This window comes from Bactrocera dorsalis, chromosome 6, assembly GCF_023373825.1.
Source record: "Bactrocera dorsalis isolate Fly_Bdor chromosome 6, ASM2337382v1, whole genome shotgun sequence".
Classification (NCBI taxonomy): Eukaryota; Metazoa; Arthropoda; class Insecta; order Diptera; family Tephritidae; genus Bactrocera; species Bactrocera dorsalis.
This window is the reverse complement of record NC_064308.1, coordinates 27,842,090-27,863,230: the sequence shown is the minus strand read 5'-3', so window position 1 is coordinate 27,863,230 and position 21,141 is coordinate 27,842,090. Positions and strand designations below refer to the sequence as shown.

The following is a 21,141-nucleotide window of genomic DNA, read 5'->3' as shown; positions in this document are numbered from 1 at the left end:
TAACATAAGAAACTGCTTAATATATTGCAATAGTATTGTACATAAATCCTATCTTTCATTATTTTAAACTTATATGCGCATATACATACATATGTATGTAAGCCTTCACGCATTCAAATCACGATATTTTCACTTATCAATAAAATGTGCGCGCATTGCTCATATGTACATATAATATGTTTATATGTATATGTGTATAACATTGCCAGAACGATAATGCATACATAAACTTTCATATATTATTTATGTACATACATATATGCAAAAGTCACTCACAAAAACTACAAACATTGTTCTACAAAAACAACAATCGTCTTAAATAGCATAAGCAGCGTTGCAAGCCAGTGTGTCAGCCAAAAGGCTGTATGCCAAATTTATAGTAAACTAGCGGACCCCGGAGGCGTTGTCCTGCATGAAATTATGTGTTTTGAAATAAAAAGAAAATTGAATTTATGTATATTGTGTGGAAAATAATTTATTTGCGATTTTCCTAAATTTTTTTTCAATGTAGCGTAGCTTTATAAACAACATTTTTTGGTTTCAGTTCTGGTGCGTAAATGTACAGAGAAGATAATTTTCCAACTTGTGAACACGCCAAGTATAGCCCTATGAAAAACATGGCATTTCCAGATTTATTCCACACAATTCTAGCGACTATCCTTGTGAACTGAAATAGCAAATCGTTGGAACTCAAAGCAATTCGTAGAACCAAGAATGTGGCCCCTTGTATTCGATAGCTGCGTCACAATCAATCGGATTCTATTACACAGTTTCGGCGCATGAAGCATCATAATGACAGATCCAACATTGAGACGTAAATCATGATCTCCAAAGAATTTAGAAATTCCACTTGATAATTCACAGCTTCGTCTTCATTGTCAAGACGATCAACCGATTTGTATGAGCGCAAACCTCCCGGAATTTGACTTTGAATCTTCCAGTTTAGGTCATTAACATCGGTATTTTTGGAAGCTTAAATTGCACGTGTTCTCAAGCAATCGATAATTTAGTCAATGTATGGATAAACATTCGTGATGAGTTTATCTTCGTTGAAGTGAATTGATAAAAGGAATTGATATCAAACAACTGGAAGTATCAACCGAAATTTTCCCATTTCCAATTTTTAGCGAATACGATGTAAATTGCCTTCGGTAATGTCATTTTTTTCGTATCCCATAACACTGTGGAACATTTTTGGGATTATTGTCTAGGGGGTGAGAAATTCCAAGTCAGGTTGATGGTACTAGGTCAGTATAGTAAAACCCTCAAAGGGTTTGGCGTTCGTATGTGTCAGTTTTTTTTATGACCTTTAAAATTTTTCCTTATCTTAATGTTTTTTCGCGAACCACTTATCCGACTTTGATGAAACAAATTTAGAAAAATTAAGAATTACAATTTCTATTTGTTTTTATTCAAAAAAGTGTCATTTATTGCCTTTTTTATAAATTTTCTCCAATAACTCCAGACTTCTGGCCATAAACTACTAAAAAAATAAAGTAAACATTTTTATAATTTTTTATTTTTATTTTATTTATTTATTTTAATAAATATTGCCTAAAAAAAAATTGCGAACTTCAGTGGCATACGAAGTAGCTATCGCATCGTCCATTGTTTGATTGCAGTGATATCATGTTCCAGCATTGCTGGCATGCTTCTCAAAAAGTTGCACACCGTACCATTCACAGTACGCAATGATTCAAATGAAGTTGAACCGCGTACATTACTCAATAGCAACCGAAAGTAGAAGCAATTGTCGTTTTTCGGGTCGTCCTAATGCATTAGTTGAGAACACACCTGGATGTCCATCTACTGGTATGCATTGATTTCTGTGTAACCATTTCTTCCACGATAAATTCCATGTATAATATCAAGGCACAAGTTGAGAAAAAACTCGTAAATGTCGATTTTGTTGTTGGTGGTGTTTCCGCTGGCTGTACTGAATTCTCTGTGTTGAAATACACTCTTTGGTCTTCTTCAAATGAACTGCGAGATGCATAACAGTCGGAAAACGTTCATGAATCCCAAACGTAAATATCCTACAAAGCTCTTTATTGCAGTTTACGCATCGACCGGGTGCGAACTTCAGTGGCATACGATGTAGCTATCGCATCGTGCATTGTTTGATTGCAGTGATTATCATGTCCCAGCATTGCTAGCATGCTTCTCAAAAAGTTGCACACACCGTTCCGTACAGATATAATAGTACAAACCTTACTTTATAATACATAATATGTATTTCAAAAGATTTTATAAAATTTATTATAAATTAAGTCAATTTGTACATTGATTGATTGAATATTACACGAAGAATTCACCGCGGTGCAATTTTCTGCTGGGTGCTAGGGAAACGATGTGATTCCTTTTTGGAAACATGAATCCAAGGGCCTTAAGCCTGCATCTACAGACTGCGGGTGTACTGGTGTTTCAGGCTCGCAAAACCGACAATTTACGCAAGAAGATAGGCCCGTGTTGTGTAAATTCTTCATCAGTTTGCAGTGGGCAGTGTATAATGCAAAAAGTTGTGAGTTTATCCTTTGGGAAGTTTATGGCATATTTAAATCTCCTGAGACTGTACCACCTCATGAGCAATTTGGAATGTCGCATGCCATATAGTTGTTGCCAATGCCTCTTCGTGCCTACTTCTTCTTCCATTCAGAGCAACTCCTTTATGATATGGGGACCCAGCCTGTGAATTGTTCAGGTCCTACCATGTTGGTGGAAGCTGCGGACTGTTTTTAGTACCGCTTGACTATCGCTAAGTATGGTTATAGTTAGTTGGAGCCCTACCGAAGTCTGCGAAGCTTTTGAGGCCCAGGCCACCGCCCCATACGTGTTTATCAGTCCACCGAACAATCCTTGGCTTGCAGCTCCAAGATTTTCCAGCCAGCCGATTGCACATCATTAGTGCTTTTGTCGCTTTGGCCAAGGTCAGGTCAACACGCTGCTTGTACCACATAATTGAATCCAGCATGAAACCAAGATATTTGACCATTTTGGTCATCTCTATTTCTCTGATCCCAAGAGTAAGGTTCCTGAGGCCGGATATGAACCTACGTCTCGTGAACGGGACGATGGTCGTCTTAGAGGGGTTGATGTTCAACTCAACCCCACTACACCTTTTGCCAGGTTTAAACCTCTTTGTTGTAGGAGAGTGTCTTCGAATTTATCTCTGGCTATAATAATAATAACACTCCCCCCTGTGGGCAGCTTCTTGTTGTGTCAGGACGAATTCTTGTATCTCCTACTGTGGTTGCCGCAGATCATCACTTCTCCTCCTTCCAGCTAACTGCCTATCTTCGAGGTAAGCTGCTACAGAGCAGTATTGGTAGATCTACCTGCTCTGTAAACATGCTAATTGGCATGGGGTGGGTCTTTTCCATACTTTTGAGTAAGAAGGAAGCTGGACTAATGGGCCTGAAGAATTTTGCCTGTGAATAGTTCTACTTTGGGTATAAAGATCACCTTCGCGGTCCACCATTATTTCTGGAAAGATTCCGTACGTTCCCTGAGACTTGAATTTCTCGAACAAAGCCATTGCCCGCTTGATCGAGGCCGAAGCAAACAATTGGGAAACACTGGTCTTCACGAACACTTTCCGGGAAGTGCGACCGCCGAAGCTTTATCTTCCGCGTTGGTCGTACACGTCCCGTCGCTTCTTTTGATCGCTAGTACTGTGTCAGTTTTGCCTTTAGCAAGTGCCTTATGCAGCCTAGCTGCTTCTGGTCATTTTCACAGAAACTCCTAAAGTTTTCCTGCTTTGTAGACCTAATTTCTTCGTTATATGAGGTTTAGTTGCTTTTATATTCCTCCCACACCCCCGTACGTTTCGCCTTATTAAACAGCCTCCGTACCTTTTTCCTAAGATCTGAGAGTATGCTTGACCACCAGTAATAATTGCGCTTGTTGGCCTTTAGGGGGAAGCTGCAGTGGTATGCGTCTATGACGGACTGGTTTAGCGTAGACAACCTGCTCTCCAGTCCTGGATCCGTAACACATTTAACAATGTGTTCTTCCCCGCTCACATTCCTACTTAGCGTATCCCGGAAGGTATCCCAGTATCGTTTCGGGGCTTACATCTGGGAGGGAGTTGCTTGACCGCTACTTTTTGCGTGAACTTTATAATTCTATGATCCGACAAGGAGGGCTCCGTTGACACCCTTGATGTCTAGCACATTTCTCCTACTTATTATGACGAAGGTGGGTTCGCAACCCACATTTCCTATAGCTGAAATACTACTAATTATGTATTTTTAAATAGACTCACCTAGTGTGCTGCAGTCCGTACTGCCCCAGTGCGTTAGATGGACGTTGGCACCACATTCTAAGATTAGGCAGCTTGTGTTGCCTGCAATTACCCTCCAGTCTATTCTCAACCTGTGGGGGTGCTTTGGATGCTTCTTCCGGAAAATAAGCTGATGTCAGGACAATGTCTGTACTTTCGCAGTCAATGGTTTGAACCGCAACTAGATCCTGTGTCAGGAGCTCTGAAATACAAAAGAAGTCAATGTTGTTCCTGACAACTACACAAGTTCTAGGACTCACACTACAGGATCGGTTCAATGAGAAGCCGGTCTTCATCCTCGCCGTCACCCGCACTGCCATCCATCAGGTCCCGTAGAAGTTCGTGCCGGAGGGTAGCTCTCCTCTTTGAGCGCAAGTCCACCTGTCAGCGACTTTCGACGTCACAAGTGTCGCAGCTTGTTCTGCCGTGGTATTGCTGTGTTGAATGGCAACCTCATTCACAAGCATCTTCTCTGCTCTTCTGCCCTAGGTAGCTGCTGTAGGCGAAGGCCTCAAGAACACATAGATGAACTTTTTGTTCAGGCGGAAGCTTGCTCCCCGGACGTACTTGTACGAATTTTCGTCGATATATTGATTTGGTCCCCATCCGGAGTCCTCGACTTTACTGCTGACTACTCGCCAGACCGAGGTGCTGACCAAGTTCTGATTTTTAATCAGACCGAGAACTAACTCGTACGGATTGCCTGCGCTCCTGGAGAGATACTTCGTCATTCTGTGCATAAGTGCAAATTCCTTCCCTTTTTTTGCGCAGAGGACAGAGTCTTTACAGCCTTCCAGCTTAGAAGCAATCTCCCTTAGCTAGATAGCGAATCTTTCGACCTTGCAGTCCATCTGCAACATGCCTTCTTTGAAATAGACCTCATGAAAGGACTCTGCTTATTCCGGCTTCGAGACCGGCTGCCTCGGGTGAGTTAATTTTATTCCTTGGGTTATGAATAAAAAAATATAATTTTAAGTCCTGTGGGGGACTATTTCTTTATTTGATATTAATAAAATGCTCACAACATGTGTGATGTATAATCAATACAAAACTAAGAACATGAAAGTTTGTTTGTTATGCTTTACATAGAATTTGGGTATCAATCTAAGCGCTGTGGTGTCGGCTTCTGATTGGTTGTTTCATATTTTTGTCGTCGTATCTTGGGAATGTTGTGGTTTCCGCTTGTGGCTTGGTTATCGTGTTGCTATGCTGTGACACTTGGATGTGGCGTGTGCAGTGGATGACTGTACACAAAAATGTATATTTTTGGTTGCTAGGTTAATACGTAAACAACCTCCTGATCTTATCCATCCTGCTTCGTGAGGTGCTGCATACCCATGGTGGTTAATGTTAGGTTGTAGGCTCTATTAAATCTTTTAAGAGTTACAATCCCTTGATATCTTATATACAAAAATAAGTTTGGTTTTTGTCTGTTCGTTATAGCTGACTAAACCGTTGCATGAAAGGAAAAATGGCCTGAACCTCTATAAAGGAAATCCTATGAGGATGGTTATAATAAAATAATCAGAAAATGTTCATTTTAACCGACTTACGAGCGTAAATTAAAGAAAGAAAAACATTGAATGTTAAATTTAGACAGAGAATGTTATTAACATTAAGCTACGCTGCAACACACTTATAAGGGCGTGTAAATTTTGAAAGGTTCGAACAAAATATACAATACCAAGCGAAACATGTTTCTCTTTGTCTACATTTTTTGACATCCAGTTCGTACAGATTTGGCATTTCATATGGATTTCCCGTTACGTTTGTGATAAACGCGCGGATAATGAGATAATTTACGTAAATTTCAATATGACGCGCCTAAAAATACGAATTAGAGTGGCGATTTCAGTAAAACGAAGCTCAACAGAACCCTAATATGTAGTAAAATGAGGTTGAGGCTCCTGTGAAGCAAAACATTTTGTTACCAAATTGTACAAACTGAAAAATGTAGTGTAGAAATAATTTTCATGAGCCAGCATATATTTTTAAGAATTTTTTTTTTTAGAATTTTGTTACAGATAAACAAGACAATTTTAAAATGGTTTATACCTGCAACACATTCCCGCTATCAGACAAAAACCCCTTGTATATGAATAAATGCCACCGCTATAAAAGCTAAGTCGCTCGGTCGTTCCACTACGCAGCAGTTGTGTGCGGAATTAAATATATCTTGCTAGAATATGTTGTTTATACTGAATGTATATATATATATATATATGTATATTAAGGTGGGCCAAAAATAGTTTTTATTTTTATTTTTCTTAGTTACCATGAAAGTCTCATCTGACATGACTAAAAACAAATTCTGGTAAGACCTGAGCTGCAGGACGTACTTAATATTAATATTAAGAGGTGCCTCATCGACATTTTTGATTTCCCATATAAATAACACAGGAAATTTTGTTTGGATTTTTAAAGTACACAAACAAATAATTGGTAAGCGAGAATCAACACTTATTCTTATAGGAAATTTACCGACCTACAAAAAAGTTCTAAAACATTTTTTGGCTGAGTCAACTTATTCAAAGTTATTCGTAGTTAAAGTCCAACAAAAAATTATAAAAAAATGATTTCCACAATTTTTCATCTTATATTACAAATTGATGGCTAATAAGCATAACAAATCATATTTTTTCGATTTATCTCATTTTTATCTAATTAATTCATAAAAGAAATTCATGCAATCTTGTCATGCTGAACTTAATTGTTAATTTTCATTACTATTTTTGTATTTTACCGCTTATGTCATTGTAACTATCGATCTTAGCGACACCTATATATATATTTTTTTTTTTAATTATTTTATTTATTGGATCTGCTTTTTCTTAAAGCCTAACAATAAGTTATAAAATCCTAAATCTATTTAAAAAGTAGACAGGCTCAAGCAAGCGATTGAGCTGTTTTTGTGATGCGTCGCTCTTTAATACGCGGGCATATCTCTTCTTTTAAGTCGTGTTTGATCACCGGAATGTACCAAAGCATTAGCCAAAGAGTTTGGGTGATCTCAGAGCTTAGATATTTATTTAATTCTGCTGTCTTCTACTTCTTTCTTTACCATAGGGATACCAGGGTCTTTATGGGGATACCATGGTGAACACGTGATTGTTCTAAGCATTTTCGATTGAAACCTTTGTAATATATCAATATTAATTGCACAGGTCGTACCCCACAGTTGAATGCCATACATCCAAATCGACTTTATGACCGCATTTATATAAAAGCACTTTGTTGTCTAGGCTAAGTTTTGAGTTTTTATTTAACCCTAGAGAAGGCGCGCTATGAGCATTTTGCTCACACAATTTTTTAATTGAAAAAATTTCTATGTTCTATGTTATTGCCCCACTTGTTACGCTCAGTACCTTCGCTCAAAGTTGTGTTCCACTTGTTCACAATCACTCGCTGTAATCAGTGCATGTTTTAAAGCAGAGATAATGAGATGCCCAACTCCTTTCTCACTGGAAGTGAGAGAACAATTTCTAAACGTCAAAACCACCTAAACTTTGACAGTTGACTGGATTGAGGAGGTTTTGACGTTTAGCAATTGGAAACGAGCGATGGCCGGACTGAAATCTTACCAATAAAATATGAAAACGGAGGGATTTGTTGCATCGTTCAAGACCACTTATAAAAAATGTTAAGCAATGAAAATTAAATAAATTTATGAAATTTAAAAGTATTTGATGAAACGTTTTGTAATGTGATGCATCATAGTATTATTTTCAATGGAAATTTATTAAAAACCTTTATTGATTAAGAGCTAAAAAAAGCTGAAATCCTTTTATTGGGTATTAAAGTTCAAAATTCAGTTCTTTTAATATACTTTAAAAAGATTTAAATAGTTTTTCCATATAATAAATAACCACTACATAGTAAATTTTATTCGTACTCAATGTTGGGTGTTTTAATTTAAAACGCCCAAAAATTTTTATTTTGTTAGATCTGGCCATACTGGAAAATGTTATAAAAAACGCTTATTTTGAGGCGCTCTCACACTGGAATAAGTTGGGCATCCCATTATCCCTGTTTTAAAGTGTTGATAGGTGGCTGTTTATTTAGTGCGGTAATTTGCTCACTACGCGACAAACTACGTAAGTTTTTTTTTGCTTTGCCAATAGCTCAAGTTTTCCCATTGAAAGTGGTGGTTTGCATCAATTTTAGCACTCGTATGTAATTAAAATGGAAAGCAAGCGTTGTTGCCGTGCTGGGGATGTATCACAAATTACGTCGCGGTTAGAAGAAGTTTCAGCCGATGAAGAATTAGAACAGGACGATGACCATTTTCTCCCTGAAAGTGATTGCGAGAGCATTCATAGTGATCACAATACTGACACTGATCAATCCTTAACGGTTTTGAGGAGGCCCCACGTGGAAAACGCACATTTTATTGGGGCAGAGGTAAAAACACAAAATGGGCGCTTAGTCGTCCTGTTCCTAATGTTCGCACTAGGCAGTGCAACATTATAACGCATCTGCCAGGTGTGAAAAGCATTGCGAAAACTGCAGAAACACCAATACAATGCCTTGCTTTGTTTCTGACTGATTCATTGATCTCAAAAATTGTCAGATATACAAATTTATATATTGAAAAAATAAGTGATGCATATGAACGTGCCAGAGATTATAAATCAACAGATTCTGTTGAGTTAAATGCATTTATAGGTATCTTATTCATGGCTGGGTTAAAGAGAATGAACCATGCAAATTTAAAAGAGACGGCACTGCTCCAGATGTTTTCAAAGCCACATGTCCTTGAAACGATTTCTGTTTTTAATTCGTGTAACTAGATTTGATGACGTTGACTCACGTTCACTTAGAAGTGAAGTTGATAACTTAGCCGCTTTTCGTGAAATATTTGACAACTTCAACAAATCCTGTGGTGACTGTTATACTTCTGGAGAATACTGCACTATTGACGAAATGCTTGAATCGTTTAGAGGGCGATGCAAGTTTAGAGTATATATTCCCAATAAACCTGCAAAGTACGGCATAAAAATTAATGCATTAGTCGACGCAAGAACTTTTTACACTTGTAAAATGGAGGTATATTGTGGTAAACAGCCATCTGGCCCTTATCAGCTCGATAATACAGCAGCCAATATCGTAAAGAGAATCGCTGCACCAATTTTAAATACCGGAAGAAATTTAACTATGGACAATCATTTCGTTTCTATTCCCTTAGCTGATGAGCTGTACAAACAATATAGAACCACTATTGTAGGAACAATCCAAAAAAATAAAAAAGAAATTCCACCACAATTTATTACAAGTAAAGGAAGACCAACTCCAGATACAATGGTTGCATATGCCGAAAACAAGCTTCTTGTTTCCTACATTCCAATGAAGAAAAATAAAAAAGTCGTACTGATGCTTTCATCTCTTCATGCGGATGGCCATTTAAATAATGAGTCCGATGATAATAACAAACCCGAAGTAATATTGTTTTACAATAGAACAAAGGGAGGTGTAGATACCGTCGACCAGATGAAAGGAACGTACTCAGTTTCCCGCAAAACTTGCAGATGGCCAACGAGGCTATTTTTTACTCTGCTTGACATAGCTGGTATAAATGCGCAGATTATTTATAAGGGAAATACGCAGAACTTAACTCAGAGAAGGACTTTCTTGAAAGATGTGGTCCTTGACATGATGAACCCACATATTGTAAAACATTCTGCCAATTTGTTGACATGGTAAAATATGTTTTGGCATACATCGTTCACATTCTAACACAAGTTTAAATCCCAGACCGAATTTGGAGCATTGTTTAAAATTTATTTTTCTATTACAAAATTTTTCTTCACCTCCACTTTCAATAATGTTTGAACACCGTACAAAACACGAAAGTGTAGAAAAAGCCAGAGCAAAGTCAATGATCGAATATTGCAGCGTGGCTTCCTCTGGCACGTACTGTTTGTCATTGCTTTTTAATTTTTTTGCCGACGTTCTCGTGAAAGAATTATCATCTACCTCAGGATTTTTTGGATTAAACGATTGTTTCCTCTTCTTAGGTCTATCTTTTCTAGGAACACCTTCCGTTATCTGGGATCCAGACACTTTAAACGGCATTTTTTATCGAATAAAATTCACAACAAACACTTATAACCCCAAAATGAACTTCGTAGTTTAGAAATCACCAAATGAAATATTTTCCAGTAGTTTACTTTATATAAAGAAAAAAGGGACAAGAATTACGGCTAGCAATAGATGAGCTGCGTTTTACCTACTGCGCCCTCAGCTTATACCTGACCTCGAGCGTCCACCTTTTCAAGGCTGTATCTCCGAAACTATTAGTCGGATCAACTTGAAAATTTATTACAATATTATAGAGATGTTATAGAATTTAATAAGGCAATGAAACTTTTTTGAAACTGAAACTCATGTAATCCCTTCATGCTAACATTATTACAGTGATTACACTGATAGACACATAATTTGTGACATGAAAATTCTTATGTGTTTCTAATATTTATCGCTCAAGTCAAATCTGAAACAGAATTTTTCTATTACCAACAGATATTCTGTAACCTGCGGCTTTAGACTTTACAATACATAAAATTTCATTATATATTATTTATCCGATTTTGACCTGCTTGTTTGAAGCAAACAGCGTATTTTACGATCATTTTATTTTACAAAATTTATCAGTAGACTAACGGTGTCCGATTCGGTTACGTGTTAAATGTTTGGATGGCAAAACGTTTTTGAGTTCACATTCTTTTACGTTTTTGAAATTACTGTGTTTAAGATTTTTAGGTACAATACCTAGGAAGTGCGTAAATAGAGCCATGAAAAAAAACCGAAGTCTAAACATACGGTTAAAAACAGTAATATACCATCAGTTTTAAGACTTGTCAAGCTAAAACAACTTCCTATTCCAAAAGCACCACAATTTTGCAGTCTCGATGAAGAACTAGAATCGACTAGCTCTTCAATCGTTGTTACAGAAACCGCAAAGGAAGTGACAGCCGATCCTTTATTTGATTTACCAGGATGTTCAACAGCGCCGCATCTAATTTCACAGGGTGAACTTAATGACTTAGTTCGAGATCTAAGCCTATCAAAATAGCAGTCCGAACCTTTAGCGTCCAGACTAAAAGGTTGGAACCCAGTGGCGTAACTATAGGGTGGCAAGTCGGCAAAATGCCACGGGCCCGAAGGGGCCCCCGGTCAGAGGAAATCTCAATTCCCAACATTTATTATTACACATACACATTACTTAAGTAAAAAAAAAAGTTTTGTCTTTAATTTATTTGTTACCTTTTTAGTTGCATACACAACTAAAAAAAATATACCTAGGTATTAAACTTTCAATGCATTAGTAAAAAAAAATTTAACCCAGTTTTAGAAAGAATGGTCAAAATCCAATTACTCGTAATAATTTCGGAAACATGTGTGGACAAACATACCTCAAAAATTTGTATATTGGTTTATATTTATATTCACTGGGCATGTCTCAGGGTGTCTCGCTGAGACTAGGTATACTGCCGCCATTAAAATCAGTGTTGCCGTTTTAGCGCATTTCGCGCTAGATAGCGCAATTCTAGACTCTTCAGCGCTTTTTTTCTCGTTACAATGCGCTAAAAAATATTTTTCGGAGTCTAGTAGAAAATTGAAAAAATTATTTACGATCGTAAATTTAAGTTAATTGCCAAGCCGTAAAACGTTAGGAAAATAACGAGCTGGGAATTCCCCAAAGGATTTAGTATTCCCCGACCACAATGTTATTGATGCGTTTAATATTTTGTCTCTTTTTTACATTAAAGTGTTATGTTATGACTGTCTCTGATCTTACTAACAGAGTTCAATTATAATGATACGTCATCAGCTGAAAGTTCTTAAGAAAAATGCCACACTTTTATGTTGCCTGAACACGGTTTGAAGAAAATGACTAAAACTGTAAAAAAAGAAACGGCATCTGGTGAAGGCACACCAATCGCACCCGAACGTAATGATGACCAGAAAGATATTCAGTTATTTAATTTAGTTGCTTTTGATAAATGTAATAATGGTTAAATAAATTCACATAAAAGCACATCTTCTCTTATTGCCATTAAAAATTCACAGCTAAAATTTAGCGCAATTTTGAAATGAGTTTGGTGTATTTTTTTCTTCCTCAAACGGCAACACTGCTTAAAATTTATGTTGGTAAAACTTGCTGATGCTTGGCAAGCATTAGCAGTTTATTGTTGTAAGAATTGGTTGTTTGTTGCAAGTGAAGATATATTTAATTAGTTAATTGTGAAAATAGGTTGACAATGTCTACTCGGTAAGAATTTTATTATAATATTTAAAATAATTTATACTATTACAATTATTTTAATTTTTAATCTACGCATAAAATTAAGCATTTACATCGTCGGTAGGTATCGGTAGTAAAGTTTGAAATCACAAGTTACGAAATTATTATTTAAAATAATGATTCTCATCGCGCATTTCAAAATCAATTCACTATTTTGACATTCGCAACCACCAAAACTATTTCGGTACCTATGTTCATCGTTCTTTCAAAACTTACAAAATTTGACACTTGAATTGAACTTTGAACAATCGGTGGACTTTCGTTATAAACATTTTTACAGTCGCTTTTTTGGCATTTGTTAGCAATTAAGTAGATTTTTCAATAAATAAAAACTATAGTATTATTAAAAACTTTTTGCGGTTTTGTTCTAGAAAGTATCAGAGTGGAAGCGAAAAACGAAAGCGAAAGAAGGAGTCTGAAGAACAAAATAAAAAGTTACCTAAAATAAGTCAGTACTTTAATAATCAAGATAGTATACAAGAAGAAGTGGCAATATCACAGGGCCCGATAACAGTGAATATTTAGATTCAGAGCAACCACAACCAGGTACGAGCAAATCTTTAAATGATTCATGTTTGGACATAGAAAAATTAAAATCTTTACCGCATGTTACTGATAAAGGTAACTTTAAAGAACTCAATGATCAAGTAAAACGGTTTGTGATCGAAAACGGACACTGTAAACCAAAAGGCCCCTTTTTAAGGGATAGTAATAATAGATCTTTCTTAAATAAATATTATTACACTGTTTCTAAATCTGGCGTAAAGTTAGATTGTACGTGGCTGTCCTATTCTCTATTGCTTCAAAAAGCATATTGTGAACCATCTTGGTTATTCGCAAATAGGGCGTCTAAAAATATACAAAATATTTGAATGGAAGGCTATGATGATTGGAAACATATTGTGGAAGCCATAGAAAGACATGAGACATCGAAAGAACATTAGCATTCATGTTTTGTACATCGACAGTGGCAGTTACATGGAACACTAGATGAAGAGCAAGAGTCCATTATCAAGAGAGAAAAATTTTTTTGGCGCCAGGTACTCACGAGACTCCTTGATGTTACTCTGATTCTTTCAACCTGTAATTTAACTTTTCGTGGCCATAAAGAAACGGTATATGGCAACGATTCTGGTCCAAAAGGAAATTTTTTGAGTATTGTTGAGTTATTAGCCAAATACGATCCTATTTTACAAGAGTTGCTAAGCAAACCTAAAGACCAGATTAAATACTTAAGTCCAAAAATACAAAAAGAGCTCATTGCTGTTCTGGTTAAAAAAGTGGAAAATGCCCTGGTAAATGAAATAGTCCCCGCACCGTTTTATTCCATTTTGTTTGATACTACTCTAGATATTTCCAAAACAGATCAAATGTGTGAACTTTACCGTTACTGTGTAATCGAGAAAGATGAAAATGGAACTCCAAAGGCGCTCGTAATTAAAGAGTCATTTTTAGGAATTCATGAGGTTAAGGATCAAACTGCCTTAGCAATGTCCAAGCAGATAATAAAATCCATAAATGGCAAAAGTATTTCTCTGAATAAGTGCCGTGGACAAGGGTACGATGGAGCTAATACCATGAAAAGTACTTATGGCGGAATTCAAGAACTCATAAGAGATATAGAGCCAAATGCAGTGTATGTCCATTGTGCTGCTCATAATTTAAACTTGGTAGTAAATGATGGAGTAAAAGAGGTCATAGAAATACAAACATTATTCGAAACTGTGCAACAAATTTATAATTATTTTGGCCATAGTATTAGTGGATGGAATCTATTATCTAGTTTTATATCTGACAACAAAAAAGGAGAAACCGTTGTATCATCAAATTCAGTAACATTAAAAACAATGAATCCAACTAGATGGGCAGGACGCTTTGATGCCATGTTTGCTTTAAAGGTTCGATTTGTTGATGTTCAAAAAGCGCTAACAAAAAGCATTTTATCAAATTCCAAATCAGATGAGAGAAATGAAGCTATCTTGCTAAAGAAGAAGGTAGAGACCTACAATTTTATTATGTTGCTGGTTTTCCATTGCAAAGTCTTACAAACCATAGACGCGGCTTCTAAAGCACTTCAATCTAAAGCCATCGATCTTTCAAATGCTTCAAAGCGTTTGCAAGTCTGTCTAGAAGAACTTGAAAAGTATCGACATGAATTTGAAGATTTAAAAACGGAAGCAAATAGTATTGCAGTTAAATGGTCTATAAACCCGAATTTCCTAAAACTCGTCAGAGAAAAGTGAAAGGTCATTTTGATGAAATTTGTGAGGATGAACGTCTCCAAGATCTTGAAAGCTTGTTTAAAGTGAACGTATTCTATCGTGTATTAGACATCATCATTAATCAACTTAGATCGCGTTTCCTTGGAATTGAAATTGTTTCCAATTTTAGTGTTTTGCAGCTGCCACTTTGCAAAACTTGAATGATACTAATTTATTGGAAAAGGCTTTAGCATTTGTCCATTTATATAAAAAAGATATATCTATGTCGTTTTCCAAAGAAATTCTCAGTTTTCGGTCCTATTTTAAACACGAAATAGAAAGGTCGTCTTCTATAAGAGAACTTGACTTATTAATAATAAAGAATCATTTTATATCTTCAAGCTTTGCTGTGTGCTTGTGCACAGCATTTCTGTTATTTCTCACCATTCGTGTAACTACGGCTAGTGCCGAGCGATCATTTTCAAAACTGAAATTGATAAAAACTTATTTAAGAAATTCTATGGGACAAGAAAGGTTAAGCAATTTGGCTATTCTATCCATCGAAAATTCTATGGTCCGAAATTTGAACTTTGATGATGTCAATAACACTTTTGCTGAACAGAAAGTCCGAAAAAAGGAATTTTAATAATTAAAATTGTGTACTTAAAATAAAATTGTGATTTCAGTTCAATATGTACTTTAAATTAGGTACCTTTAATTAAAAGTGAATAATTAGAAAATCAAGAAATTATAATTATAAAGTTTGTATGTACCTACTTCACGTAGTGATTTATTAGTTAACTCTTACAAATAACAGTGTATAAATAAATATTATAAAATAAAAAATACTATTGTTGTTGGTTCAGCTTCTTTATATATTGGGGAAGTGGGAGGGCATCGATGAATTTGCTACGGGCCTCGAACGGTATAGTTACGCCACTGTTGGAACCTTCTCCAAAGTGATGTAAATATTACTAAAAAACAAAAAGGCAGAAAGACCTCACAAGTTGCTTGCTTCAAGAAGGAATCTAGTATACTGTTCACAAGTTAATCTTTTGTTTAACGCACTAGAACAGAAACATGATCCACGTGATAGGCGTCTATTCATTGATTCCTCTAAACTTAGTATTTGTTCATACCGGTAACCAATATCCATCTGAGCCCTTGGCTCATGCGTTTCATATGAAAGAATCATATGAGAATATGAGATTTCTTTTTGAGCACAACCGTTATTATGAGTATGGTTGGGCAAAATGTGGAGACCTAAAAGTAATAGTCTTCTTCTCGGAACGCAACTAGGATATACGAAATATTGTTGCTACCTTTGCGGATGGGACAACCGTGCGAGAGACTGTTATTATGTACAGAAGCAGCGGCCAGTAAGTCAGGCACTCACTCCGGGACAAAAAAAACGTTACCAGTGAACCTCTAGTTGATCGCAGAGAAAGGTATTACTACCACCATTGCACATTAAATTGGGTTTAATGAAGAATTTTGTTAAGGCAATTAACAGAAACGGAGAGTAGTTTCTTGTATCTGAAACTAAAATTTCCAAGAGTCAGTGTAGCAAAAATTAAGGAAGACATATTTGTGGGTCCGCAAATAAGAGAACTAATGAAAGATAAAACATTTGAAGAACTGCTCAGTGAAACTGAAATACGAGCCTGGAGTGCCTTTAAAAGCGTTGTTAAAAAATTTTCTAGGAAATGTGAAAGCTGACAATTACAATGATATTGTGACTGAACTACTATATAAATGGGTTGCAACCTGTCCGTCGAAATTCACTTTTTTTTTAAACAAAAATTCTCATTGGAAAAAACTACTATAAGTGATTAAAAAATCTGTACCTATTTTCTGCATTTGTGGCAATTTTTACATAATAAACACTGTTCATGACACAATAAGTTGATTTTTGTTAACCAATGATGTTAATATAAAAAAATAAAAATACCTGATAGCATGTTCTTCAAAAGGAATTGTTAATTTATTTAATTTTTGAATATTATCGAATTTACACATTGATTGTGCTTCAAGAACTTCTAGTACATGTATTTTCACGTATCCTTGAAATCTCTAACTTCTTGATCCTTATTGTGGTATATTTCGGAATCTATTCTTGTGGTATCATTAAATTGAATTAAATTTATTCCTCTGATGGTTTAGTTATTTACTTAGTGAGTACCATCTATAATTATATTACCTTGACCTCAATCTATTTATGGAATATTGGTTTCCTGAATAACATTACATTAGGCTTCTTTGTTTATTAAAAATGGAAGTGTAAAATTATTTTCTTTTTGTTTTTTACAAAAATATTTACTTAGGCCTTTTTTACAAATATATCTTCCATTACATTATGCTATTAATTTTAAAAGTTTGAAATTTCGTTTCTTTGTTTACAATAGGATATTTATAAACTACAATAAATGTATCTTCAACTCGAAGGATGTGTATAGTGGTATGCTCTAACATATTAATTAGAAGAATATTTATGTCTTCAATCTTTATAATTCTTTCGACTTCTTCGATATTTATTGCTGCTGAATAAAAATCTTCGTTATTTGCAAAATTAATTGTTATAGTTAAATCGAGTAATTCTTTATAAACTTCCTGGAGTGGGATTCTATATTGTATCATTTTAATGTTGAGTTTCTTCATTAGCTTCTCGAAACTATAATTTATTTTCTTTTGTAAATTGTTGTTATTAACTATATCATTCAATGTTTCGTTTATTTCAATCATATCATCGTAGTCTTTAACTAACTTTAGTTGGCTTTTCAAAATCTCTATCCTATTTATAAGCGTTTCGTCTAATACGTCCTTGCTTTTGAAAAATTTCCTGTATTTGATGATACGAGGGAAAGAGCGGTGAGATTTGTCATGTGGAAAAGGTACTCTTCCTTCTCGTATACGTATGATGGGTCTGATTCGGTTAAAACGTATTTCTTGTCCTGTAGACTAGTTATTTTCTTAGCCGTTGTGCTGGACATTAGGATTGTTTTTAAGAGGAACTGGATGTGATTCATCTTTGGGTTTGTTTGTGCGAAGGTTGTCTTTGTGTGTACCCCTCCCTTTGCTCGTTAGAATCGTGTCCTCACTGTTTGCTTGATATGTCGGCGTGTAAACTTCTCGCGGCGATTCTTCTTCTCCTGATAAATACACCTTATTTTTTCTTCCTTTCTTGTGGCATTTGAGCATATAATCTAGATGTATTTCAATGAGGTTTTTTACTTCGCTTGTTTTACTGCTTTCAAAGAATAAATCAACTGGTCTGTAATTTGTCACTAAATGTATCGTGCGATTGTATTCCTTCACTGCTGTGAATATTTCTTCAACGGCTGTTGTTTTATTTTTTGCTATTTGGGCTCGCGTAATTTCTAATATCGTCGAGGGAAACTTGAGCGGTATACGTTGAATGACTGTTTCAGTATCTCTTCTCCTTCTTTCTCTATGATAATGTCTTTTAATAGATTTTGACAAAATACCTTTTTAGTTGTATTAAATGTTGTGTTTATAATATAATGAATTTTATCTTTCTGGTTGTGCGTGAATCGCTGAAGTGACAGTAGGTCTAATTATTATTTTTAATGTCATTTTATTTGTGAAGTGATCAATGAATCTTTCTTGATTCGGGAGTATTCTGGTCGGTATTAGACATGGCTTACAGGGGCAGTTACAGTTTTAATTCCTATCTGTGCTGAGGTCCCTGCAGAATGAATGGATTCATTTGTGGTTACATTAACTTGTCTGTATTTTAATTTCGCTCTGTATTCTTTTATTTGATTTTTCCAAAGTTTTAATTTGGTTCTTTTCCGATATTGAAGAAATTAATGACTGATGGTCAGTGAAATTGTTAAATTTGTAATACCATACAGGTAATTTCTAAGTTTACGTAATGACCACACGATCACGAGCATTTCTTTCCCATTCGTGGAGTAATTTTGCTCCGTCTGTATCAGCGTACGTGTTGTAAATTCGATGGGATTCCTACCCTGAGCTAGTACTGCTCAAATTGCATAATTACTTGCATCAGTTGTCAGTTCGAATTCTTTGTCAAAATCTGGTTGCTACAATTCTTTTTGTTCTTTTAATTTATTTTTTAAAAAATCGTCACCTCTTCATCTACTGTAACTCTTACATTCGTACTTTTATTTTTTATATATTGCCGTTTTCCCCTCGTAAATGTATTGTTGATGGCTTCGTTATTTGTGCAAAGTTTTTAATAAATTTCATGTAATAGGATGTCATTCCCAAAAATGATCAACGTTTTTTCAATGTACCAGGGGTCTTATACCTGTCTATTGCTTCTTTTTTCTTGGGATCTACTGTTATTCTGCCAGTCTTTATTATATGTATGTGCAAGGAACTTAGTTTGTCGTTGAAAAAAATGTGACTTTTCGTCTGAGATTTTCTTATTAGCCTTATGGAGTGTCTGTATTATATTGGTGATGTCTTTCAAATGTTGTTGGGGTGTGGTCGAATATATCAGAACAACATCTATATACGGTCTAAAGATATCATCTACACATCTTTGAAATATAGAGGGTGCGTTTTTCAAGCCGAATGGTAAACAGGGGAATTCGTGTTTCGCGATGGTAATTGAAAATTCAGTCCTTTCTCTATCTTGTTCTCCGATTCTAATCTGGTGGAAGCCTAATTCTAAATCAAGTATAGTGAAATAATTAGTTGTTCCTAGGTATTGCAAAATTATTGTTATATCTGGAATTGGATATCTATTTGTGTTGGTTACTTTGTTCAATTTTTGGAAGTCAATCACCATCTCATTTTAGCTTTCCCGGATTCCTTTGTTCCTTTCTTAGATACAGTCCAGATTAGTGAGTTGTACGGATCTTTACTTGACTGTATAATTTTATTTTTTAGTTATTTATTCTTCCACAAAACCCCTATCGGTCCGTGGATAAGGATATTATCTTATCCAGACTAGTTCCTTGGTTTCGGTCCTAATTTCTGCTTCTACTGTCGTTACATACGGTAGGCAATCAATATTTTTTTATTATTTGGACACATTAATTCTTTAATTTTTGCTCATATCCTTTCTCTCCTATTGTGTAATTTAAATGTCTTGACTATTGTGGTTTTGTAAAGTTTAATGAATAATTATTACATCAATAGTGGCTTTCAGTTGTTTTAAGCCTTTCATTCTTATTATAAAATCAAAATCTTTTAATTTCCTAAACTCCAAAAATTCCATGTCGAATCCTAATAATTTACTTCCCTTTTGGGGATTACAATTGAATTACCATGTGCTATCTTTGTATTCACTGGTTTTTGTAATTTTATTACTTTTAGCATACGGATATTTAGTACTTACATAATTGTCTTCTGATCCTGTGTACATTAATATATACGTATACTTGATTACCATCAGGAGATGAAAGTTGGAGAGTGGGTAACGCATTATAAAAAATGCTTGATAATCATCGGTGCCTACTTCTCCATACATTAAGTCGTTGTTCTATTGATCTCTGATTATCTGGTTCAGTTTGCGATCCTTGGTTGTTGCTTGCTAGAACGATTCTTTGCGATTCCTTTTCCTGAAGTGATCGATCGGATTCTTGCATGGATTCGGAAAACGAGATGTCTGGTGTTGAGGCTGTGGTGGCGGCTGCTGAAGCGCATTGTTCTCATGTGGACGATGATACGTTGGTCTTCTATACTGGGCAGATGAATATACTTCCATAGGCTCTCGCTTCGGTTGATTCCTTAGCATAGGATTAAATTGATGGCCAAGCGGTTGGTACCTTTCTGGAGCCTAAATTTTCAGGGATCTGTAGTCTAACCCTTGCTACTCGATGTGGTGCTCCATGGCTTTGGCGACACTATATGCTTCTGGTAATTCTCCTAATGTAGCGCATCTTCTAGAGTAGAGTGCGTTCTTGATGGGTGCACTGTTGATTCCTGCGATGAATGTTCTAGCTGCTTTGGACTGGAGTTCATTGTTCATTGCTTGCGCTACATATTCATTCTTGTGGGCTTCTTCTAGAGTAGATTGCGTTCTTGGTGGGTGCAATGTTGATTTCTGCGATGAATGTTCTAACTGCTTAGGACTGGAGTTCATTGCTCATTACTTGTGCTACATATTCATTGCTGTGGGTCATGCCCATCTTGGATAGAGCTGAGTTAAGTGCTTGAATCACTTTTGATTTCCTTGCTTTAATTTCATCATTTCGGTTTCGAGGATATATGATGGTATCTCTTCAGCAAAGTTGTCGTCCCGGTGATCTATTATTTCGTCGAAATTTGATTTTGTGTTGTTATCTCTATATTCATATTTGTATTCATTTTTGTCTCCATTGAATTGTGCTAATATCTTGAACATATTCAGATCTATC

The 21,141-nt window shown here is 35.6% G+C and overlaps 2 protein-coding genes across 23 annotated transcripts in view; one reads left to right on the top strand and one right to left on the bottom strand.

The window, feature by feature from the left end:
- Nucleotides 1-21,141, top strand: part of LOC105233049 (calcium/calmodulin-dependent protein kinase type II alpha chain) — a 417,125-nt gene that overhangs the window by 6,378 nt on the left and 389,606 nt on the right. Inside the window, exon 2 of one of the 22 annotated variants that reach the window (XM_049460535.1) lies at nucleotides 12,959-13,133. The exons of the other annotated variants lie outside the window; for them this stretch is intronic. The gene's annotated coding sequence lies outside the window, so the exon portion shown is untranslated. The remainder of the gene's footprint in view (nucleotides 1-12,958; nucleotides 13,134-21,141) is intronic. 22 annotated transcript variants of the gene reach the window in all.
- LOC105224889 (ankyrin-3) overlaps nucleotides 1-21,141 on the bottom strand; it is a 610,175-nt gene that overhangs the window by 448,789 nt on the left and 140,245 nt on the right. The window lies entirely within an intron of this gene.